General features: G+C 38.2%; 1 pseudogene; it reads right to left on the bottom strand.

The window, feature by feature from the left end:
* Window positions 1–361: 361 nt before the first annotated feature.
* On the bottom strand, window positions 362–27331 carry LOC141325791 (NACHT, LRR and PYD domains-containing protein 3-like; annotated as a pseudogene).

Below are 27331 nucleotides of genomic sequence, written 5' to 3'. Positions count from 1 at the left end.
GCACAACCTGGAACATAACATTTATTCCTGTGATCTGCCATTTTCGCTATTGTCCTAGCTTTTGTTTTTTTTCACAATAGCTTTGAAGCAGAACTTCGATTGATTGGGCTAAGCAAATGTTGGGGGCATAACTATTAATGATCCAGAGACTATTACGTCATAGTCACTGTTATGTTAGGATTAGCTTATTTTTCAGTGGTCTTTTGTAAACACCAGATTTATATAAGGAGGAAGAGGAAACAATGGTGTTTGAGACTCACAGTATGTCATGTCCATGTACAAAAATGTTATTATTCAACTATGACAAGTTAAATACAGTTTTCCATTCTATGGCACCTTCATGTGTGAGTCATATATGATCTTACCACAGTTTCTCCAGTTTACAGTGAGGATTCTGTAGTACATCAGAAAGCAGCTTCACTGAATCTCCTAGTTTATTCTCAGACAGATTCAGTTCTCTCAGGTGTGAGGGGTTTGATCTCAGAGCTGAAGCCAGAGCACCACAACCTTCATCTGTGACGCCACAATCAATCAAACTGTAGAGAACAATCACACACTCTTCACTCTCTCAGATCAGATCAGTTTAGCTGTGAATCTATTATTAAAGATAAAGTACAAACTTAAAGCACAAATCAATGTTTGATTGATAATTGGACAGAAGTCTAAAATGTCACAGAACACTAAACATGATCATAAAACATTGAAAAAAGGTCTCATTCAAGCATGATAAATAACATTTCCTGTATGCACTATATCTGTATTTTAAGCGAAATATCTGTCTTATGCAGATCTGTCTTGATGGCATTATTCACTAAATAGCATGTGTGAGTCATATATGATCTTACCACAGTTTCTCCAGTTTACAGTGAGGATTCTGTAGTACATCAGAAAACAGCTTCACTGAATCTCCTACTTTATTCCCAGACAGATTCAGTTGTCTCAGGTGTGAGGGGTTTGATCTCAGAGCTGAAGTCAGAGCAGCACAACCTTTATCTGTGACGCCACAATAACTCAACCTGTAGAGAACAATCACACACTCTTCACTCTCTCATATCAGATCAGTTTAGCTGTGAATCTATTATTAAAGATAAAGTACAAACTTAAAGCACAAATCAATGTTTGATTGATCATTGGACAGAAGTCTAAAATGTCACAGAAGACAAAACATGATCATTAAACATCCAAAGTCTCATTCAAGGAATATAAATATTTATCTGATATAGATATATGTCTCTTTTAATGCTAAATCTGTTTTATTAATGACACTATTCACTACTTAGATCTGTATTAGTATGGTGGAGATATTGTGTGTTTGTTTTTGTGACATATCAGGACACAAATTGGTGTAATAACATGGGTATGACATAGGTATTACAAGGAGAGGGTGACTTATGAGGACATTGCCCATGTCCCCACTTTTCAAAAGGCTTATAAATCATACAGAATACGTTTTTTTGAGAATGTAAAGATATGCACAGTCTCCTGTGAGGGCTAGGTTTAGGTGTAGGGAAGGTGTAGGGTGATAGAAAGTACGGTTTGTACAGTATAAAAGCCATTACGTCTATGGAATGTCCCCACAATTCACAAAAACAAACATGTGTGTGTGTGTGTGTGTGTGTGTGTGTGTGTGTGTGTGTGTGTGTGTGTGTGTGTGTTTTACAGGTTTCTCCTCCATCATCAAAGATAGTAAAATCTGGGATCACCCTCACTGTGAGATATTATTTGTGTATCGCATTCCATTACAAAACATTACTCAATAACATCTATCCATTTTCCAATCTGCTTTATCCTCTGCAGGTTTGGGGCTGGAGCAGAGCCGGATTAAATAAATGAACTACACTAGGCAGGCTGCATTTTTTGGGCCCCCCTCCGTCGATGTTATTTATGAATTGAAATCTGAAACTTACCAAAGTTACTAATAAAAGTTAATTCACATTTTACATAGCCTAGTCTTTGGTTAAAAATTGGTTGTTGTATGCCAAAATAAATCATGTGTTGTATATAAAACAGTCTATCAGACTATTTTTTGATATTCATTATTTATACATTACACGGCTCTATTAAACGCTATTAAATTATCCTCATCTTATCCATTGGGAGTGTCATTGTTAAGGCAGTAGTACCAGTAAATAACCAATAGGTGTCAGTAAACTATATGTAAACAGAGCAAATAAGTTTATTAAGCAAAACGATATTGGGCTCACACGGAGCCCCTTACGTCACCTGTAGAAGAAAAATAATTAATCCGTGGGGACGGTTTTGCAATTCGTTCCCTCAGTTTAAACTGTACTCACGAGTTCTTAAACTGTTCCCTCGGTTAAATAAATGAATATAAATCGTGCCCATGCATGGATTATCAAACCGTACCCACGAATTTCCAATCCGTGAGCTCAGATTTTGTAAACCGTACCCTCATATTTTGAATCCTTACCGACAAATTTATAATCTGTGCGCACGCTTTAGCAATCCGTTCCCACGGGTTTGTAAACTGTACTCACGGATTTGTGATGCATTGTATTGCATTTATTAAACTTTATTTCTCATAGTAGGCTATGAGACCATGGAACACTGACAAAACAGAGTTTTAGCTTTATTTTATTTGTATTAATCACCAATAGATTAGCTGCTAAAACACCACACCTGTGTTCTGTCCTATTGGTTATTATTGTAAAATAAACGCTAAAAAGAAGACTGTTTTGTAAGTGCGGGTCATGGTACCACAATAAAATAATAAGTGAAGAGCGCTGTTCAAATGGCTTTGCTTTATTTAATTTTAAATTGCCTGAATTAAAAAAAAAAAAAAAGGGTTTTGGAGGGAAGGTAAAAAGCAATACAAATCAACTAATGTACAGGTTATGTTGTCATTCTTTTGCTCTCAAACTTAATGCAATGTAATAATAGGCCTTATTTAATAATAACATTAAATGTGCAGCATGCATCTAATGCTACGCGTTCCAGGCAGGTTTTTGAGCTCGTAAAACACGACTTAAAATCACGACTCACGACTTTGTAGCGTTCCAGGCAAGTCACGCAAGTCATTGTCCTATGCTCTATTTTTCCACCGTGTACCACTTGCATAAACACCGCACGCATTAGGGCTGATATTGTATGTTACGTCAAGAACTCGTAACTGGGAGTCCATCGATCTAGTACGAGTTCACGAGTGGGAAGTCACGGGTTTGACTGCCGTTCCAGTGGACTTTCACGGGTAGAAGGTTGGAAAAACAAGGGTTACGGGTTGCCTTGAACGCGGCATAACTCCGGGTGAAAAGCTTATCACAAATCTCTCTGTATGGCTCTGACTTGCTGGCGCCGCTCTATACAGTCATGGGCTGGCGTTAATATGACAATGTAACAGTCTATGGTTAAGATAAACATCGTCACTATTTTTAGTTAATTAATAAATATTGAAATAGATTGTAGATAGGACATTTGTACATATAAAAAAAAAAAAAAAAAAAAAAGTTGTCCCTCTGTCTGGGCCCCCTCCCGCCAATCGGGCCCTAGGCACGTGCCTAGTTTGCCTTTGCGTTAATCCGGCTCTGGGCTGGAGTCTATTCCAGCATCTCAGGTCTCAGGTGAGGGACTCCCTGAATGGATGGCCAGTTCATCACAGGACTTACAAACAGACACACAAACATCCACACCTGTGTTTTCTGTCTTATGTGTTCAGATTTACCATTGTGTTTAAAATTTGTTTTGTTGTTGGATTTGTAGTTTTGTTCTTTAAAAAAGTTTTCAAATTTATTTCACATACAGTTTACTTTACAGTGTGTCATTTATGATCCTACCACAGTATCTCCAGTTTACAGTGAGGATTCTGTAGTACATCAGAAAGCAGCTTCACTGAATCTCCTAGTTTATTCCCAGACAGATTCAGTTGTCTCAGGTGTGAGGGGTTTGATCTCAGAGCTGAAGTCAGAGCAGCACAACCTTCATCTGTGACGCCACAATAACTCAACCTGTAGAGAGATGAAAATCATTCATGTGAAACACTATCAAACAACTTGCTGTCATAAACAACAACTCGCAATTCCAATATAATTAAATAAATTCATACCTTGAGAAAAAAAATGCACATGTAAGTTTCATGGGCAACTTAACACTTACACACACACACACACACACACACACACACAAGTGAAGACTGGATTAAATCAGCATTTATCTATTAATTAGGTAAAATTGTATTGTTATTGAGTAACAGTTAAATTAATGTTATTCATCTTCTAACTGTTTTAACAATAATCCACACGTTGGACCGTGAACTGTCAGATAGTTCATGTGCTTAATATAAGTTTGAGTCTAGCGCTTGTCATTCCAGATGCCATTCTGTAAAATGCATATATATATATATAAATATATATATATACCACTTTAGCAGACCACTAAAATAATAACTACAGCACTTAGAATTTAGGAGCTTTTAACTTTGATATTCTTAATGTTTTACCAGTGAAGTGATTGTTCTCATTAATACTTACTGAACTGATCTGGATTCTTTAATCACAGGCAGCAACTTCTGAAGAACTTTCATATTTCCAGACTTATTATTTACTTTAACAAATTTATCAAGACGAAACTCATTCAGTTCCTCTTCTGATGTCAACAACACAAAAACTACAGCTGACCACTGAGATGAAGAGAGATTAGCTTTATGTATTGTTCCAGATTTCAGATACCGTTGTATTTCCTCCACTAGTGAACGATCACCCAGTTCATTCAGACAGTGGAACAGATTGATGGATTTCTCTGGAGAGTCAATGGTCCTGATCTTCTTCTTGATGTACACAGCTGTTTTCTCATTGCTGTCAGAGCTGCTTCTTTTCAGCTTCATTATTCGTTGCAGAAGAATCTGATGAGACTCCACTGACAAACCCAGAAGGAACCGCAGGAAAAGATCCAGATGTCCATTTTTACTCTGTAGAGCCTTGACTACAGCTCTCTGATGCAGCTTAAAGAATGAAACATTTGATGAACTGAGTTGAAATGGTTCTATTACTTTAGACGGCAAACTCTGTTTAATGATTGACTCAAACACATTTCTGTTGTGGTTTGTCCAGGAGAGGTGCACATATAGAGCTGCTAGATGTTCCTGAATGCTCAGATGAACAAAGCAGAAGACTTTCCCCTGATACAAGCCAAACTCCTCTCTGAAGATCTGAGTGCACAATCCTGAGTACACTGATGCTTCTGTCACATCAATGCCACACTCTCTCAGGTCTTCCTCATAGAAGATCAGGTTCCCTTTCACAAGGTGCTCAAAGGCCACTTTCCCTAGTTTGAGGATCATGTCTTCATCTGTCACCTTCTTCTCATAGTCCTTCTCATGTTTGATGTTGGTCTGAAGGATCAGGAAATGTGTGTACATTTGAGTGAGAGTCTTGGGAATCTCTCCACTCTCTGCTGGACTCAACATCTTCTCTAGAACAGCGGCTGAGATCCAGCAGAACACTGGGATGTGGCACATGATGTAGAGGCTCCTGGATGACTTCAGGTGTGAGATGATCCTGTTGGCCAGACTCTGATCACTGATTCTCTTCCTGAAGTATTCCTCCTTCTGTGGCACATTGAATCCTCGTACCTCTGTCACTCGATGGACACACTCAGAGGGGATGAGATCAGCTGCTGCTGGTCTGGAGGTGATCCAGATGAGAGCAGAGGGAAGCAGATTCCCCACAATGAGGTTCATCAGCAGCACATCCACTGAGGCTGATTCAGATATATTACACAGTTTCACATTACTCTTAAAGTCCAGAGACAAACGACACTCATCCAGACCATCAAAGATGAACAACACTTTATACTCATCACTGGATATTTCAATGTCTTTAGTTTCAGGGAAAAAGACATGAAGAAGATCCGAAAGACTGAGTGTTTTGTCCTTCATCAGATTGATTTCTCTGAAAGGAAGTGGAAATATGAGCTGGATGTCCTGATTCTCTTTCCCTTCAGCCCAGTCCAGGATGAACTTCTGCACAGAGACTGTTTTTCCAATGCCAGCGACTCCCTTTGTCAGCACAGTTCTGATGGCTTTGTCTTGTCCAGGTAAAGGTCTAAAGATGTGATTGCATTTGATGGCTGTGTCCTCTGTTGCTGCTCTCCTGGATTGTGTCTCAATCTGTCTCACCTCATGCTCATTACTGATCTCTCCACTCTCACTCTCTGTGATGTAGAGCTCTGTGTAGATCTCATTCAGGAGTGTTGGGTTTCCCTGCGTCACTGTTCCCTCATACAGACACTCAAACTTCTTCATCAGATTTGATCTAAACATGTTGAGGACTTCATGGCTGGAAAATTTTAATACCACATTATTACATGAGTTACAGAGGTAAATGTACAGAGCAAAATGTATTTTTGTTAGAGATGCACCAATTGACTGGCTAGTGAATCGGCCGATTTTTCGCATGATCGGCTAGGATCGGTGACCGGCCGGTCAATTTCTCCTCTTGCCGATTCCTAGCCGATCCCTTTATTGCCAGCGGCGCATGCAATTACGACACAGTCACGCGTAAACATGTCATTGGTGTGAGAGAAGATGACACAAAGATCGTAGTTTGTAACATTTATAAGGACAAAATACACCGTGAGGTAACAACCACGAAAACGTTCGTAGCAACAAACCTAATAAGACACTTCCATCATCACAACCAACCAAGCGGCTAAAGCTAGCGCTCCGAGTCTAAGCCAAAGCTCACCAAAGTGTTGAAAGTGAGCGCTTGTTTAGCTTGGTTGGACATGTGGTAGATTGCGCCCCCCGCTCTGCGTATTTTGCATGTCTCTCTTAGTTAACACACCCGATTAAGATAACCTGCTCATTAGAAGTAAGCTCTGTGAATGAACTGTGTTCCGATTTATATGGTCACTGCACGGTGTTCTTTGCTCCCTACTCCCTATGCAGGGGAAATCCGTTGATGTTTACTTCACTTTCATTCATTCACCGCATACAGTGTCTTCACACACTAATAGTTCGAAGTGAGCGTATATGTTCCATTTGAAGGTAATTAAAGCGTGTGCGACGTGTATTTAAATTGTATTTACTTACAGTTGCATTTATGTCACACTTCTTTAGTAAGTTTCATCTGTGTATGAAGGCGCTGTATGCTGTGCCGTAGCGCAAATATGTGAAGGAATGTAACGAAGTGTAGTACCGCTGGATTAACTGGTGACAAGGCAGAAATGCTTCTCTTTCTCAAGAAATATTTGCCATTAATGCTCAAGTAATAGCATTTAGTACTAGCATTGTTATTTCTAGCTGTTTGAAGACATTGCACTTTTTGTTATTAAAGTTTTTGTTGTGAGACGATCCTGTAATTAATGTTTAAAAAACATTCCATATAAAATTCATTGAAGAAGAGTAGATTTTTGTAAGTAAGCCTGCTTTGTTACTTATATTTTATGTCTAATATTTTCAAGGCTCAGAGCACTTTATTTTGTTATTTTATTATGAGAACATGCTGTGATGTTTATTAATTTCTTTTATTATAAAATAAAAAAATGTACATTGAGGAAAAAAAATTTGTTAGTATAACTATACTATGTTAGTTAGGTAACACTTTACAATAAGGTTCATTAGTTAAACATTAGTTAATGTATTAACTAACATGAACTAACAATGAGCAATACATTTGTTACTGTATTTACTAATGTTTAGTAACGTTAGTTAACGAATAGTCTCAGCCTCAGACGTCACGCCCACGGAACGTTGGCTAAACGTCTGATGCATATGGTACACTTAACTGGAAACACTTCAGGAATGTCGAAGTCATCATCTGATTAGTTGAATTTGATCGGATTTCCAGTTGACGCGAGTGTCGCGTTTATTTTCGGTCCGCCGGGAAACAAAGCGCCAACTGATTTACTCGTGTTTTGTAAAGAGGTGCTTATGCAGACGCCATTGTTGTTTTACAACGTTCGCAAACAAATTACTGACTTACTGCTTGTTCTCCGTCTTCTTATTTAACTTTCAATGCTGTTTATTTCAGTAACTGCACCTGACTTGTTGCACGCCAGTCTGTTGTTGTGGGGGCATTTTCACGCCCCGAAACGTGACGCTGAACGAAACGAACTGTGATTGGTTGTTTGACATGTCGGTCAAACGGCCTTATGGGCAGGCCTTGGCCAATTAAAGCTGCCATGAATTCCAGACCTTCAGCCGTCAGTCTGAAGGTCTGGCTACACGAGACTAGTTAACGAAAATACAGTTGTTCATTGTTTGTTCATGTTAGTTCACACTGCATTAACTAATGTTAACAAGATTTTAGTAATGTATTAGTAAATGAAATAAACATTAACAAAGATATATTAATAAATGCTGTATAAGTGCAGTTCATTATTAGTTCATGTTAACTAATGTAGTTAACTAATGTTAACTAAAGAACCTTATTGTAAAGTGTTACCGTTAGTTATACTACCAAAAATCTTTTCCTCAACGTATACTATGTTAGTTACAGGAACTAATTTTATACCTTTTCGAAGGCACAAAGCACTTTATTTTGTTGTTAAAGTTATTTTGTTGTAAGAAGATTGTGTAATGATTAATAATTTATTTTATTTTTTTTATTTTTGTATATGCTTTCATTACAGCTCTTAAAATAAAACCGGAATCGGCAAAAATGGGAATCGGCAGTTCACTCTTACTGAAAAATTGGAATAGGAATCGGCCAAGAAAATTGCAATCGGTGCATCTCTAAAGTTTGTTTCTGTGTTATGAGACACTGAACATATCATAGGGTTTATGAAATGTGTCAGTTATTAATGATGTATTTGAGTAATGTGTGATGATGCGTTGCATTAAAAAAAAAAATCCCACAGTTTACCTTACACCAGGATATGTACTGTCTTGTGGTGGATTCATAGGCTGGTCATATTTCTTACAGACAGGTTTTTTTTCAACTGATCTGTGTGGCAGGATTGACCTTGAATCAAGAATCAAACACTCGGACATTTCAGACATTTCTCTTATTACCTTAAGAACAGTTGCAACTTTATTAAAAATCACCTGCTCAAGGTCACAACTTTAAAAAAATAAATACTTAGTTAATAAATTTATATAAATAATTCTACTCTGCTTGTTATTGCATTTACTGCATTTCCTACCCAGACGTCTGCTTATATTTATTTATTACATTGCTGTATAATTATGTCAGTTTAATTTAAAATCTTACTATTATCACATCTTTTACAAAACAATTCAATACCTGAGGTTTAATCTTGTGTCATCAGTCGTAAAATTAACTGGACAATCCAAAGAAAGGTCACTCCTCATAGACACACAGCTGGGCTCTGGTTTTGATTTCTTCGGATGAACTGAACTATAACAAAGAATCCTATGAATTACTGTATTAATATTAACTTTTGATTAAAAACTTTTGATCTTTTCATCTTTACTCTGTTAATACAGAAACCATAAACTAAAATTATTTCAAAGACTCTCTGCCACAATAACTAATATGAATACAACAATGACATGAATACCTAATATACAACAAAAACACAATATAAATATGACACACAGGTCTGGCTCTGATCTCTTCTGCTGAACAGATGATTATTAAATTAATTTTAATAAAGGGGAGAAAAAAAAAATACTTGCATATAGTTCCACTTTAGCACAATCAAATATACTTAATTATACCTTTAGTTAGACTTCAGCACTAGTTTTGCACAATTAAAGTGCATTAAGTACAAAACTAGTTGTTCCAATTTAGCAGACTTTAAATATACCAGTTTAGTATGATTGCAGGGTATTTTTTATTAAGTACAGAATATGTTAATGTATGTGTTAGCTTACTATGTTTATGTTAAAATGTTATCAATTTCATTTTTACATTTTTCATAACGTGTCTAAATGTTTATATCTCAGGGGATTCTTCACTCTTTTAGAGGTATAAATCAAGATATATATATTTTTTACATATAGACTCTACTTCAGACTCTGTAGCCTGTTTCTGAAAATTTGTTTAATACTTGAAACCCTTAAATGATAATTTATTGTCAACCATTTAATTATTATTCATTTAGTTAGCAATACTGTATTTAGTTTTAGCTCAACAATACATGGATTTGTTTCAGGTATGTGTATACATGTATCTTTATCTATAAAATTAGATACTCAACAAACCACATATGCAAACTTATGTATAAAAATGTACATCAAAATATTATGGCTCATATGCAATTCATTTATAATTATTAAGAGATACACAAATAAACCTCTCTCAAAAACCTGCTGCGTCATATTTGACATTTGCTTAAAAAAACAAACACTTTTTAACATTAAAAAAAGATATAAAATGCATAATTAAGAAAACACAGTTTGCTTCAGCCCAGTACATGTTCATCTTGAATTATTACTAACAATATAATTTACATTCACAATATAAAAATAATGAAAGATTTCACAGCAAAATAATTTACTTGATAAAAACATGCATAACCTATTAATCAGAGGACATTAAGTTGATTATACAACAAGTGCATAAGCAAAGTTTTGATTATGTTAATAATTTATAGGCCCTAGAAATTAGTGTATCAAATATGATACAGAAGGCTAATATATCCATAAATAGACATTATTAACACAATATTACACCAAATGTATATATATAAAAAAAAAAATGTAGCTAAAATGTTGTAACACGCATTGCAAAACAAGCATTCTGTTTTCAGTTTATATCTGCAAACTGGCAAAGGGACTACGCTGGATACAAACATTAAGGGTTAATATAGCATAGGCCAATAGGCTTATTCAAAGTACCTGCATCCTGGAGAAACATCTTCATCTCGGGGTGTTTGTGTGTCATCCATGATGAAGCAGAACAGACACAAGAGTGAGATCTCCAACACTTACTCTGAGTGGAAATGACAAACAAATAATTCAGCTGAACGGATCCTGAGAGTCGGAGAAACAGCAGAACGACGGTGGAGTTCACTCAAATACACAATGATAGTCTTATGTGAACACAAATGATCAAATTAACCACAGACAACACGAAACAGCAATGAAACCACATAATTCCCTTACAAATAAAGTTATCAAACACATATAAAAGAAAACACGTCCTTCCGGAAAAATATGAAAGCGAAACTCACCTGCAGCGTCGACTCACCTGCGCGTCCTCTGCCAGTGACGTCACATACATTCTCTACGCGCAACACTATCTGTGGATCCCAGTTTTGTGTTTGCACTGCTCTACTGTACACCATTACACAGCGCTCTGTCTGTTGTTAAGAAAACAATGTTTAGGTAAAAGTGACATGTTTAGGCTGCTGTCTCTCTAACGCTCGTCAATGTCAAATGATTGAGCTGGCCAATCAGGTAGAAGTGGGCAGGGTTTGTTGTTCACTGACACAGAGCGCACATTCCTGTGATTTAAACAGGTTTTTTTTTCGTAAATATGGCTATTATAATTTATGCGAATTGTGTAATTTCTATCTGAATGTGACAAGACAAGAAACGTTTTGGCAAAAAAAAAAAAAAAAACGTTTTTCCATATAGGCTACAAATAAAAGTGGATGAGTGCATGTTTTTAAATATTATTAGCAAATAGTTCAGAATGATTACTTCCCAAACAGAATTTAAACTAGAACTGACTTACCCGTTGCATTTCTTTATGATTTAAAAACATTGGACATGTGTTTGTAACATTTGTTTTTGGTTAGCAAGTAAAATTTTTCTTTACGAAAATAGAACATTTTAGGTTTGCAGAATGTCTCTAGATCATTCCCTTATCCTCTTTCCTCAGGACTATATTATATATAGTCATTATTAATTATAATTATAGTAATACATCACTATATTACTCTGCTGTACTTCAATAATCATTCAATACTCCTGTGACCCTTTATATAAGATACACTTTTGATGAATAATAGCAAAATTGTCAATACCAGATACATTTAACAATAAGCAAATTATAAGCAATAGCACAAACAAGCAGGATGTTCATGTGCAGAAATTGAATAATCAAATGTAAAATAAAATTGCATTGTTTTTATTAGACAGAGTGATCCTTGTGAATACAAATGCTATTCAGTCATGAGCAATGAGTGTTGTTCTTGTTGTCAGTGGATTAACATGAAATCTAAACAAAACAAAGATAAACAAATGATAAAGTTTGGCTTAATGAATATTAGATCCCTTTCTACAAAAGTACTTTTTGTAAATGACATGATAACTGATCATAAAATTGGGACTTCCTGTTTTGCTGCGCTGCGGTCTGGTTTGTGTTTTTAGCTCTCTGTATTTGTAGCTTTCAGGAGCTTGTTTTTCTTTAGAAATCTCTATCTAATTATTACTCTCTGCTGTTTAAAGTATTTAAAAACAGTTTTACTCCCAACAGACTTGTGAAATTATCCGTCACACTAATCTGACCGCTTACTTTACCCGTTAACCGTGAGTGCAGTGAGCTAGCTATTATAGCTTGCCACTTGCGGCTTACATTTTATACACGTAACGTTACTCCATTCGCGCCTACTAGCGCTCTCCTTTCTCTCTCGCTGATTGTTCGCTTTTATTTCAAAACCACGATCTGAAACGCGTTAGCATTCCGCTAATCGATTAGCTTGCAAATCGCGATTCCTTTTACATCCTATTTACTCCGTTGTTCCTCCTCCCATCCCGCTCTTCAAGTGTTCATCAAGTAACAGTGGTAAGTTGGGTCCTTTCTACAAAAACGGTGAGTAATGGCTTCTTCTCTTGCTGTTGTTGTGTGCACCACATGCCACATGTATAGTTTATCTATCTCTGTCGGCAGTGAGTCTTATACATGTGATAAATGCAAGGAAATAGCTAGGCTGACAGAGAAGATCACAGAACTAGAGACACACATCCAAACTTGGAGGATAGTAAGAATGTGAGGGACTTAGATACGGCTTTGGATGTGACTAGCTCAGGGAGTCATGCAAATTGTTCGGTTCCGGTAACAACGCCCGTGCAGCAGGGCAACTGGGTGACTGTGAGACGGCATAGTCGCGGGTCAAAACACCGCTCTTCCGTTCCGATCAGAACATCAAACAGGTTCTCCCCACTCAGTGAAGCACCCACTGAGAAACCTGATGAAAGTGCTCTAGTAATTGGCGATTCTATTGTACGGAACGTGAAAGTAGAGACTCCAGCCACCATAGTCCAGTGTTTACCGGGAGCCAGAGCGCCTGACATCTTGGCAAATTTAAAAGTGCTGGCTAATGCTAAACGTAAATTCAGTAAGATTGTTATTCACGTTGGCACTAATGATGTTCGACTTCGCCAGTCGGAGATCACTAAAAATAATGTTAAAGAGGTGTGTGAACTTGCAAGTACGATGTCGGACACTGTAATATGCTCTGGTCCCCTCCCTGCTTACCGTGGTGACGAGATACACAGTAGACTATGGTCACTCAATGGCTGGATGTCAAAGTGGTGCCCGCGAAATAACATAGGTTTCATAGACAATTGGACAAGCTTTTGGGGCAGACCTGACCTGTTTAAAAGAGATGGTCTTCATCCCTCCGGATGTGGAGCATCTCTTCTGTCTAGAAATATGGCACATAGTCTTAGCGTTTGCACTTGACTAACTGGGGCCCAGGTCAGGAAGCAGACAGACTGGCTAAACCGACCGTCTGCTAGCCGCCTCACGTCACAGAAATCAGTTAAATCAGTTAACTCTCAGCACATAGAGACCCTTTCACCTAGATATCACACTATAGAGACTGTGTCTGTTCCCCGAGCTCGAAAATACAATAAACTTCCAAAGCAATTTAAGAGTCGCAATTTAATTGATGTTCAACAAATAAAAAATGTACATAATACTGAGACACAAATGATAAAGCTTGGCTTATTAAATATCAGGTCACTTTCTACGAAAGCACTTTTTGTAAATGATATGATCACTGATCATAAGCTAGATGTGCTCTGTTTGACAGAAACCTGGCTAAAACCAGATGATTACATTATTTTAAATGAGTCTACCCCCCAAAATTACTGTTATAAACATGTGCCACGTGTAAAAGGTAAGGGGGGAGGTGTTTGCACAATTTATAACAATATGTTCAGTGTTTCCCAGAGAACGGGCTTTAAGTAGGGCTGCACGATTAATCGTTTTTAAACCGAAATCGCGATTTGAAAGGGTGCGATTTTCAAATCGCAAGAGCTGCGATTATTTCGATTTATTATCAAATGTGGTAACAAGCATATAAGTCGTTTTTGACAGGTCACTTCAAGTGCATATTACGTCTTCATGCTTATATTACGTTTGATACAGAGTTTAACCAATAGGGGGCATTTTAACACTGCATGTAGAGACATGCACGGGACGTATTTTTCAGTCCCGCATCCGCATAAGTATGTTGATCTCGGTCCGTTCCTACCTCGACATTCATGTTTTGTCCCGCTCATGCCCGCATAAAAGTAACCTATATAGTTTTTTTTCAGTACATCAATTGAATTTACATGAAACAGTTTTGTAACATCTCGTAAGTTTCACAAAACCCCAGCATAAACGTCCCCGATAAAATATTTGTTATATAGGCTAAGCATCAACATTCACAAACCACTGTTATTCTTAACAGAATTAAGAGCAAGCATGAGCTACTGTGTGTATCCAGAGCAGAATGCAAGCAGACAAAGCTAAAGTTGACATCTCACTTCATTTGCGATCTCATAAAGCTCTAACACAATGAATATTATGCACGATGAATCTTTCACAATGTCTACACTTCGTGTGTTTTAATTCGCGAGCACGCAATATTCAGCACTGTGCAAGAATGTTTGAGCAGTGAGTGGATTCTAACTTAAACACCTGACTGCCTATCCTTGTGCTTACTGATAATAGCTGTAAGTTGTATACTAGTTGTTCTTGCTGCTTTTGTGCAATAGATGAATAACAATATTTTGCTTTTTAGATATTTCTATTTTGCGGGGATCCCGAGAATCATTTTATTTTCCCGCGTCCCGAACAGCCGCACTCGTCCATCAAGTTTTGTCCCGCGCCGCAGTCGGTTGCGTCGGGTCCCGCTATACTCCCGTAGGAGTGCAGGTCTCTACTGCATGTACTGAGCAAATAACGTTAACGCCATTTGGAAAAGATAAGCGGGAGCAGCGGCTCAACTTCCCAACAAAGTGTCTCTTAATGTAGGTTATCATCAGTGTTTTACTGATGTAAAATTGTTTACAGTGTGTTTGGATTCCTAAAAGTTTAAGATTTTAATAATATTTTATTATATAATTTTAATTGTTAATTTTATTTTATTTAAGATACTGTAGTTATTTTCTTAATTTGTCATGATAACTGACAACTTTATTTTAAAAAAGGCAACAATGTTTAAGAGGTTTTAAATAAACAGTAGAACAGTGTAGCATACTTTGTGATTATGCTTGGTCTTTCTTTGGTTCTGTTAAAACCACCATATCAAACCTGTAGCTCTTTTATGAAATAGTAGTAAATCGCATTTTAAATCGCAAATCGCAATTTTGATCAGAAAAATCGCAATTAGATTTTTTCTCCAAATCGTGCAGCCCTAGCTTTAAGTATAACTCGTTTGAAGTAATGGTGCTCCATATAACATTATCCAAAGAAACAAGTATTAATGCTAAATCTCCTGTGAAGCTTGTACTAGCTACTGTATATAGGCCACCAGGGCACCATACAGACTTTATTAAAGAATTTGCTGATTTTCTATCCGAATTAGTGTTGGCCGCAGATAAAGTCTTAATAGTGGGTGATTTTAACATCCATGTTGATAATGAAAAAGATGCATTGGGATCAGCATTTATAGACATTCTGAACTCAATTGGGATTAGACAACACGTGTCAGGACCTACTCATTGCCGAAATCATACTTTAGATTTAATATTGTCACACGGAATTGATGTAAATGGCGTTGAAATTCTGCATCAAAGTGATGATATCTCAGATCATTATCTAGTCTCATGTATACTCCAGATAACTAAATCTGTAAAATTAACTCCTCGGTATAAATACGGTAGAACCATTACTTCTACCACAAGAGACTGCTTTGTAAGTAATCTTCCTGATTTATCTGAATTCCTCAGCATATCCAATAGCTCAGAAAAACTTGATGATGCAACAGAAACTATTGACTCTCTTTTTTTCTAGCACTTTAGATATAGTTGCTCCTCTGCGTTTAAGAAAGATTAAGGAAAACAGTCCGACGTCGTGGTATACTGAACACACTCGCGCACTGAAGAGAGCACGACGAAAAATGGAACGCAGCTGGAAGAAAACAAAACTAGAGGTTTTCCGTACAGCCTGGCGTGAATGTAACATATCCTATAGAAAAGCACTAAAATCTGCTAGATCAGACTATTTTTCATCTTTCTTAGAAGAAAACAAACATAACCCTAGGTATTTATTCAATACAGTGGCTAAATTAACGAAGAATAAAGCACCAACAGACGTTGAATTTTCTCAACAGCACAGCAGTAACGACTTTATGAACTACTTTACTACCAAGATAGATAGTATTAGAGATAAAATTGTAACTATGCAGCCATCCGCTACAGTATCACATCAGATATGCTATAGATCTCCTGAGGAAAAATTCCATGCATTTTCAACTATAGGAGAGGAAGAGCTGTGTAAACTTATTAAATCATCTAAACCGACAACATGTATGTTAGACCCTATTCCATCTAAGTTACTAAAAGAGGTGCTTCCAGAAGTCATGGATCCTCTTCTGAATATTATTAATTCGTCATTATCATTAGGATATGTCCCCAAAACCTTCAAACTGGCTGTTATTAAGCCTTTAATTAAAAAACCTCAACTTGATCCCAATGAATTAAACAATTACAGACCAATTTCCAATCTCCCTTTTCTGTCAAAGATACTAGAAAAGGTAGTGTCCTCACAGTTGTGTTCTTTCTTAGAGAAAAATGGTATCTGTGAGGATTTCCAGTCAGGTTTTAGACCGTATCATAGCACTGAGACTGCTCTTATTAGAGTTACTAATGACCTTCTCCTGTCTTCTGATTGTGGATGCATCTCTCTATTAGTGCTACTAGATCTAAGTGCTGCATTTGATACTATTGACCACAATATTCTTTTAAATAGACTTGAAAATTATGTTGCCGTTAGTGGTAGTGCACTGGCTTGGTTCAAATCGTACTTATCTGGCCGGCATCAATTCGTAGCAGTAAATGACGAGGTATCATATCAATCACAAGTGCAGTATGGAGTACCTCAAGGCTCAGTATTAGGGCCATTACTTTTTACACTTTATATGTTACCCTTGGGAGATATCATCAGGAAACATGGTGTTAGCTTTCATTGTTACGCTGATGATACGCAGCTCTATATTTCTTCGCGGCCCGGCGAAACATACCAATTTGAAAAACTAACAGAATGCATAGTTGAAATAAAAAATTGGATGGCGAGACATTTCTTACTGCTAAATTCTGAAAAAACAGAGGTGTTAATTATTGGACCTAAAACCTCTACAAGTAATAACCTAAAACACAGTCTAATACTAGATGACTGCTCTGTAAATTCTTCATCATCAGTCAGGAACCTAGGTGTCCTATTCGATAGCAATCTTTCCTTCAAAAGCCACATTTCTAGCATTTGCAAAACCGCATTTTTTCATCTAAAAAATATATCTAAATTACGACCTATGCTCTCGATGTCAAATGCAGAAACGTTAATTCATGCGTTCATGACCTCAAGATTAGATTATTGTAATGCTTTATTGGGTGGTTGTTCCGCACGCTTAATAAACAAACTCCAGCTGGTCCAAAATGCAGCAGCTAGAGTACTCACTAGAACCAGAAAGTATGACCATATTAGCCCGGTTCTGTCAACACTGCACTGGCTCCCTATTAAACATCGTATAGACTTTAAAATCTTGCTAATTACTTATAAAGCCCTGAATGGTTTAGCTCCTAAGTACTTGAGCGAGCTCTTATCATATTATAGTCCCTCACGTCCGCTGCGTTCTCAAAACTCCGGCAATTTGATAGTACCTAGAATATCAAAATCAACTGCGGGCGGCAGGTCCTTTTCACATTTAGCGCCCAAACTCTGGAACAATTTACCTAACACTGTTCGGGAGGCAGACACAATCTGTCAGTTTAAATCTAGATTAAAGACCCATCTCTTTAACCTGGCCTACACTTAATACATTTCACAATCCAAATCCGTTAAAGGATTGTTAGGCTGCATTAATTAGGTCAATCCGGAACCAGGGACACTGATCGTTGCATCAGAAGAAGAATGCCATCTACGCTAATACTAGTATCTTTCCTTCTTATTCCGAGGTCACCGTAGCCACCGATCATGTATCCAGATCAGACGTTCACTGCAGTCCCCCGGATCCAGTCTGTACCCATCAGCACCCAGAGATATCCTTTACAGCCCTGAATGTCAGCAGAGACCACATCAACTAGATGAGCCCCAGAGACAGATCATCAGTGAAGACCCCATCACCTAGACGGCCATCGACGCAAGACTGCGAAAACCAGATGAGTCCTCTCCAATCTGATTTTGTGGCAACTTGGAACTCTTGCATCTACATTAATATTAGTCTGTTTGTTTCTTATTCCCAGGTCACCATAGCCACCAGATCCAGTCCGTATCCAGATCAGATGGTCACTGCAGTCCCCCGGATCCAGTCCGTACCAAGAGGTGGATAAACACCTATAGCCGAATGTCAGCGGATACCGTGTCAACTAGATGAGCCTCAGAGACAGATCATCAGAAAGAACTCCTACCCTAAACGGCCACCGGCACAAGGCCACGGGAACCAGATGAGTCCTCTCCAATTTGACTTTGCTGCAATATGGAACTTTTGCACTTTTATTGACATTTTATTTTATTATTTTAATACTGTAAGGTTGCTTTGACACAACTTGTATTGTAAAAAGCGCTGTATAAATAATCTTGACTTGACTTGACATAAACTAAATAAAGGTTAATTATTGGCAGCATAAACATCCATTGCATCTTTCAAATGGAGAAAAGGTTCTTTATAGTCGAAAAAGGTTCTTTAGATTTTTAAAATGTTCACTAAAAGGTTCTTTGGGGAACCAAAAATCACCCTTTTGGAACCTGGCTAAAACCAGATGATTACATTATTTTAACTGAGTCTTCCCCCTAAGATTACTGTTATAAACATGAGCCACGTTCAAAAGGTAAAGGGTTAGGTGCTTTATAGTGATATTTTTTAGTATTTCTCAGAGGTTGGGTTTCAAGTATAATTCGTTTAAAGTAATGCTGCTTCATATAACATCATGTAGAGCAGGGGTGTCAAACTCATTTTAGGTTGAGGGCCGGATGAGAAGAAATGTGACTATGTGCGGGCCGAATCTCCTTTTTTCATAGAATCTTTAAAATCATAGTGCACCAAATAACAAATTAATTTGGGGAAAAAAACTACATAGAAAGACACAATATTCTGTAAAACTGCATTTAATAAGTCCTCAGAAACTGTTCATTAACACTCTTATTCCTTGGGAAAACAAAGTTGTCCAAAGTAATGGCAACAAAACCCTTTTCGTTGAACACTAATATTATTTGTCAGATACCTTTTAGTAATTAGAAAATAAGAAATAACAAATGCTAAAGATTATGTGTACAGAGTTACATTAAATATGAAGCTAAATGCTACAATATAATTTACAAACTAGAAAAACACTTCACAATAAAAAAAACTGCTTTTAACATATTCAACAACTCAATAGCTTATATGTAAAAAAAATAATGGTTAATTCTAATGAAAAACAAATAATTTACTTTGGATATGAACTATACACTAGAAATGAGAACTTAAACAAATAAAAATCTTCGGGAAGCACTTGATCTTCCTATTACAATTATTCTAATACTAAGATTTGCATGATGATATGATGAATGGATGGTTTGTTTTAACAGCTGATCTGCACATCGCTGCACACACTTATATTCGCTCAATCACGTGCTTTTAAACCAAATCCACGCTGAAAAGAATAACGTTAACTGACATCTGGACGTGACTCTCCGCAATCTCTGATGAAATCGGTCAGGTTTTCTCTATATTAGAGCCGTTCTGAATTTACTATTTAAACGCATACTGGATCCTTACTAAAAGGGGTTCACCAGTTTAAGAAATTTCAGATCGTCAAATTCTTTTTCTTTTCATTTTAAGGTATTGTTTTAGTTATGATGTACTGATTAAAATTAGTAATCAATAATAATTATTATTTTACCACTCGCCTCCCAGACAGAGCGGGCGCATCAGGCGCAATCAAATATATTTAAAAGGAAAACAGTGTATCAACATCAGCAAACAGCTACGTCGTTAACGTCAGTACTCTCATGGAGTGCTACAGAGAAAGCAATGAATATCTTCACTTTGTCTTTCGACTGACGGTTCGAGTCTCTTGCAAGGTCCTTAATTCTTTTAGCCACAGTATTTCTTGACAAGCTAATACTGGCAAAAGCCTGTTTTTTTTTCTCAGGACACACAAGCTCCGCTGCCTTTACCATACACGCGAGTGCTTGCCACACATTAGCCGACGTGTTCGAAATTTGATTTAGGCACCTCTTTGGAATGCGCATGCGTGTTCCTGTTGACGCACATGAGGTTCCTGCTATATCAATGATAAAATAAAAACAAATTAATAAAACCAAAGGCAATATTGCCACGAATACTCGTATATAGACTTTATTTAATACCACTACTACTAATAATAATGATAATAAAAAAAATAATAATATTAAATATTCTTATTCAAAGCATCCCGCGGGCCGTATTAGACGCCTTAGTGGGCCGTATTCGGCCCGCGGGCCGCATGTTTGACACCCCTGATGTAGAGTAATAAGTGTTGATGATGAATCACCTGTGATGGTTGTACTGGCTACTGTATACAGGCCACCAGGGCCATACAGACTTTATCAAAGAATGTGCTAATTTTCTGAGCAAGTGATGGCTGCAGATAAAGTCCTAATTGTTGCTGATTTTAATATCCATATTGACAATGAAAAATATGCAGTGGCATCAGCATTTATAGACATTCTGAACTCTGTTGTTAGAAAACACGTCAGGACCTACTCATTGTCCTAATCATACTTTAGATTTAATACGATCAACACCAAATTGATGTTAATGGCATAGAAATTCTGCAGCAGAGCGAGGTTACCTCAGGTCATTAACTAGACGGTTGTGTATATTCTCCATATAGCTAAAGCTGCAAATTCAGCTCCTTGTTACAAATATGGTAAATCACTTCTAATGCAAAAGACTGCTTTGTAAATAATCTTCCTGACTTGTCTCAATTCCTCAGCCAATATCCAATAGCTCCTGATGATGTAACAAACTGTATTGACTGTCTCTTTTCCAGCACTTCAGACACTGTCAGGGCCGGCGCTAGCCATTTGGGCTCACTGTCAAACATCATTCAGCATTAATTAGCTAATTTTGTCAAAAGAAATGTTCTTGATTACAAGAAAAAACACAGATTGTTCTTGTTGTGATTTATTTTGTCTTTCCTTTATACAGATTTAAATAGTTTCATTTTCGAAGTACTCTAAATTATGTCAGTGATTCTCTGATATTAAATATGATCAAGAATTATTTTATTTCGATCTATTCAGGGTAATAAAAGTTCAGAAAAAGATTAGCCTATAGCCCTAAATATATAGACTACAAGCTAATTCCTTTTTTCTTAACTTTTAACTTTTTCTAAAAATTATCAAGAATATTAAATCAACTTAATAGGCTAGGTTAACGAATTTTCTTATACAAACATAACGAATGCACTTCTAAACAAAGTTTTCATATATAAATTCAGGAATCACGAATATGATAAAATAATAATATTTTATATATATATTAATAGTTGTATTAAACGAATTTATAGTGCTTTGAATTTATTAAGTAATGTTTAATTTTGTTCGTTTCGCTCACTGGAAATGTAAAGAAAAATACCCTTTGAATTCCTTTTTAATCCCTGGTTTTACACAAGCATATATTTTAGATAATTTATATATTATTGCTTGAATAAACGTTTAAAAATAGGGCTAGAAATTTTATAATTAAGGAAATTAAACAGACCTAGTCATTTGAAAAGACATAGTGAAATGTGTCTAATAATTGCAAAAAGAAAGAGAAGCATTGGACATGATCAAAATATTCGAGACATTTATTAGGAATACCACTTTCTTAAGAATTGAGATGCTGCATGTGTTTATCAAAGTTCTTTTAAGACAAGTCATGTCACTCGGCGGCCATCTTTGAAACGCCTCTCGGGCATCAAAGTGCAGCTCCTATCTCTTTGAATGGGGAAACATCAAATTCTCCAAAACTGTTCGCCAAACTTACGATTAAATTTCATATTTGAAATCTCCAAAGAAATCCAACAAGAACTGCCTCATAAATATAGTTCCTTGTGCTTGAATAGCGTTAAAAAACGCTTATTTTTCCGGCTAAATGAGCCAGTGCGCATGCGCAGTACTGAACGCACGTCTTAGAGCGCCGGCTGTTTCTATAGCAACCGGGACTTCTAACGGCAGATGCAGTGACGCGCTGACTTTACTAATCAACGATTGGCTCTTTCACTAAGAAGGCGGAGCTTCACGGCCATGATGACCGTTTCATTGTTCCCCATTCAAAACTACACGAGTGACATGTCTTTGGTATTCTATAGTCTTTGGTGTTTATCCAGTCAAATCGAAGTGTGCGTCTCTAACCCGACTTTCCCAACAAAAATCCCACCCCTTTCAGAAAATACATAAAACTGACATTACTGAGCTTCAGGGGCGGAGTGGGGCACTAAAATCCACCGGGAAAATTCTGACCGCACCGGCCCGCTCCCCCTTTTAATATAATACTAAATCTTTTTTTTTTTTTTATCTGGATGAAAAAAAAAAAAAAAAAAAAAAATTTAGCGCTTCGGAATTTTTACCGATATAGCTGATGGAAATGTCTTATCGATAAAATTTCTCATGTGTCGACAATCTTTTTCCGTTTAACTTTAGCGCATAAATTCTAAATCCATACTTCAAATGTCACAAAAATCTGTTTGGAAACACTTTTTTTGTAGAGAAAAGGGGCTTTGTTACGTTGCAAGTTAAAATTTATTCATTTTGTTAAGAAGATCTTGTTTTACGTGTATATTGAAATGATAAGTACAACATTTTAAATTAACTTGTTGGCTTGTTAGCTTTTTATATTTTTGTTCTTCTTGTGTTATGAGTATTGTTCCATTAAATTTAAAGGGTTTGTTCTGAAATAAAAGGGGGAAAATAGCATTTATTTATTTTATTGATTTACTATTTATATAAATAGTCTTTCAATATGTTTGGCTGACTGTATTTTATTATGACAATGAAGCTGCGTTGTAGAGTTAGTAATGCTTAACTGCGCGCATGAGGCGCCGACACGATCATTTGTTTTGTTTTTCCCCCCTTTTAAAAGTGGAAACAACATACAATAGCCTACTCCTTCGTTTGTGGTCATATAAGAGTAAGACGTTGTTCCAAACTATTCTAAATATGTATTTTATTAATGCACATTCACAATAAAAACAAACAGTGTGCTTTTGTAAGAAGGAAACAAACAGGATGCCTCAAGAGCGCATCAGAAAAATTTAACTAAATTCTGCATAGGTTGATATAGGCTGCTAATTGTTTCACATTTTTCCTTTCGTTTTGTTAATTCATAATTTATTTAGAAAAAAACTTTATTTTATTTATTTTATATATAGCTGTATAATGTTTTCCTCCGTTCGCAGAAGCGCTGCAGGTGCCTGACCATGTGAATCCTCACACTCTTTTGCGTGTATAAAATTAATCCATGGAAAACAAATGTAGGTATTTTTAATGGGTCACAGCCGCGTATTAATTAAAATGTCTTTTAATTGTAATTTAACAATCTTGTAAGTTAATGGTTAAAAATGTCTTAACGACCGTCGGTTGTCAGGAGAAATAAAATAACCGAAATGAACATTCCCATTTCTAAATAAAAGTTCATCAGAAAAATGATAATACAACTGCTCCTGTTTATGATTATTGTTGATGATCAAGTAAATAGTCTATAACAAAGTACAAAAAAAAAAAAAACTCATGACACTTGTTAATAAAAATTAGCTAACATACAATTTAATATTAGGTTTTGTTTCAAATGTATAAAGAACAGTCTACTAGCCTATATAATTTACGCAATATAGGTGAAATTATGTATGGAAACAGCTCAAGGGCAGTTTTTTTTTTGCGATACACCAAAACTTATGCGACAGTTAGTTTTTTTTAGGGATGAGGTCATTACGCACACCATTTTAATATGTAAAAGGCCGGTTCGAAGGAAAACAGGATGTAGACAGCAAATTTTGCAGTTTTTTTTTTTTACACATATTCTCTTTGTCGATAACAAAGCAGTGCAAAAACTGGATGGAAACTTGGCTAGTGACAGCCACGCGCTTTGCAACGTAATGACTCGGACCACTAGTGGGGGCCCCCTAGTGGCGGCGGGGCTCTAAGCAGCCGCTTAGTTCGCCTATAGGGAGGGCCGGCACTGATAGAGAGTGAGCAACTGATATAAATATTGGTTGGACGTTTAGGGGGAGTGTGTGGGAGTATTTGGCCGCTATTCGCGGAGAATTTAGTAACGTCAATGATTCTAATAAGCTCAGGCCGGTCGCGTTCGCCTCGGCGCCCGCTCAATTTGTGATCCGCTGTGTAAATCCTTCGGCCGGCCAGGTCGTCCTGATTGCCACTCCGCCCCTGCTGAGCTTTATGCATTTAAAAGTAGCCCGCGTCAGCATTTATTCAACAACAGTTAATAACGCTCAAAAGGTAAATATTATTCAGCCAATAAAGTGTAGGTCTGTGTATTTCAAAGAAAATTGTGTCTAGTACAATATGAATTACAAAGGTTTAATTGGCATCTTTATTTCAAACGACCCGACAGACCGCAAAATATTAGAAATATTTTTGGATGACTCGTAACCGAGGGTAACCGCAGGCACACGCTCATTTTAGATCAACCCACGCATCACTGGCGGGGAAGGGGGGCACCAGAGGGAGACTGGAGAGAGGGCCGCACAGGAGATCACCTTTTCTTCGCTAATTTGGTCTAGGCCTATATTACCTGTATATTGCTTTACTATATCAACATGCTTTAGACATATTTTATTTGTTATTTATACTAGTAGCCTGTCGTGATGATTTTTCACGACCCAGATTTTTTGGTGCCCCCCAGGGGCTTGGTGCCCTACGCGCAGTGCGTGGTCTGAGTGTGCGGAGCGCCGGCGCTGGACACTGTTGTTCCATTATGCTTAAGAAAGATTAAGGAAAGCAGTCAGACACTGTGGTATAACAAGCTCACTCATGCCCTAAAGAGAGCAGCCCGGAAAATGGAGCAGAGCTGGAAGAAAACAAGTCCCTTCCCAGAAAGCTAGGGCAAGAGAACAGAAGCACCAGGAGTGGCACGAAGGTAAGTGGCGTGGACCATCCCGCTGCACTGCAAATGTCCTGAATTGGGACACCGGCGAGAAGAGCTTTAGAAGCGGCCATAGTGCGAGCCTTGACCCCCAATGGAGGGGGGAGACCAGAGGACTCGTAGACGGAGCAGATGGCATCCACAATCTATCTGCTCCAAGTCTGTTTAGCAGCCGGTAAACCCCTCTTGGGTTTACCGTAACACACCAGCAACTGGTCCGACTTACGCCACAAGGCAGCTCTGTGGACATGGGCGTCCAGTGCACGAACTGGACACATGCAATTAAGCTTCTGTTGGTCCGGATCCGTGAAGGGAGGAGGACAGAATGACTGAAGCATGACTGGCTGTGGTGTAGAGGTAGGGACCTTAGGAACATATCCTGCTCGAGGGTAAAGGAAAGCTTTGGCCATACCAGGCGCAAAGTCGAGACAAGAGGGGGCAACCGAAAGGGCCTGCAGGTCCTCCACTCTCTTCAAAGAAGACAAGGCTAGGAGCAACGTAGTCTTAATAGAAAGGAAGCATTCTGAGACTCAATAGGTTCAAAGGGGGGACTACAGAGGGCTTTGAGCACCACAGCTAGGTCCCACGTGGGGACACGAGGTCGTACCAGAAGCCTCAGCTGACCACGAAGAAAGCGTATAAGGAGAGGATTCTTGCCCACTGAGAGGCCACAAAGAGGGGTGTGGTAGGCCGAAATCGCCACCACGAGCACCTTCAGGGTGGAGTGGGATATCGTGAAACGAGCCTGTAAGAACTCCAGGACTGTACCAATGGGGCAGTTAACTGGTGGTCTCTACTCCATGCTGTGAAGAGCTTTCACCTCAAAGCATACACTTTCCTCGTAGAGGGAGCTCTGGACTGGAGAATGGTCTCAACAACCTCGGCTGAGAGAGCGGAAGCTATGAGTTTTTCTCCCTCAGGGGCCACACCCACAGCTTCCACAGTTCCGGGTGGGGGTGGAGAATGGAGATCCCTCCTGACGGGAATCTCCCATGGAGAGCCGTCGAGAAGGGAAATCAGGTCCGAGAACCATACTCAGACCGGCCAGTACGGGGCTACTAGGAGTAGACTGACCCCATTCCCTGCAAACTCTCTCCAGAACTCCTGGGAGCAGAGCGATTGTGGGAAAAGCGTACAGACCCCTGGGGAACTGGATGAGTCAGAGAGTACCAGAGGGGACATTGCGATGTCTCTTGAGTCGCAAAGAGGTCCACCTGTGCCTGGCCAAGCACTCTCCAAATCTGCTCCACCACCTCTGGGTGAAGCATCCATTCCCAGGGCCTCAGCCCTTGCCTCAACAGGATGTCTGCTCCCAAATTGAGATGCCCAGGAATGTGAACTGAGTTTGTCCTGGGACCACAGGAGGATCTAGTCCGCCACCTTTTATTAAGGGGTGCGAACGCAGTCCCCCCTGGTGGTTGATTTATTAGACCACCGCTGTGTTGTCAGTGTGCACCAACACATGGCGATTCCTCAGATCCGGGAGGAAGTATCTCAGTGCATGAAACACAGTCAGCATCTCTAGACAATTGATATGCCATGCGTGATGGTGACCACTCCACAGACCCCAACCAGTGAGGGACGCGTCCGTCGCTATTGTGACACGGTGACAAGGAGGTCCCAGCACCGGGCCCTGAGACAAGAACCAAAGTTTCTTCCACATGTTTAAGGCACGTAGGTCTCGCCGTGTGACCTTGATCAGGCAAAGTGGGTTTCCCCTTGGGGAGAACCCCTTGGTCTTGAGCCACCACTGTAGTGTTCTCATGTACAGCAGGCCAAGAGGTATCACGTTGGACGCAGCTGCCATCAGACCCAAATGTTTTTGAAACTCTTTTACAGTAAGTGACTGGCCTTCTCTGACTCTCCTGACTGCAGTGAGGATTGACTCGATCCGAGCAAGTGACAGACGTTCCTGCAT

This window comes from Garra rufa, chromosome 2 (assembly GCF_049309525.1).
Source record: "Garra rufa chromosome 2, GarRuf1.0, whole genome shotgun sequence".
In the NCBI taxonomy this organism is placed as follows: domain Eukaryota; kingdom Metazoa; phylum Chordata; class Actinopteri; order Cypriniformes; family Cyprinidae; genus Garra; species Garra rufa.
Note: the sequence above shows the minus strand (reverse complement) of the source record. Positions and strands in the feature narration are given on the sequence as shown.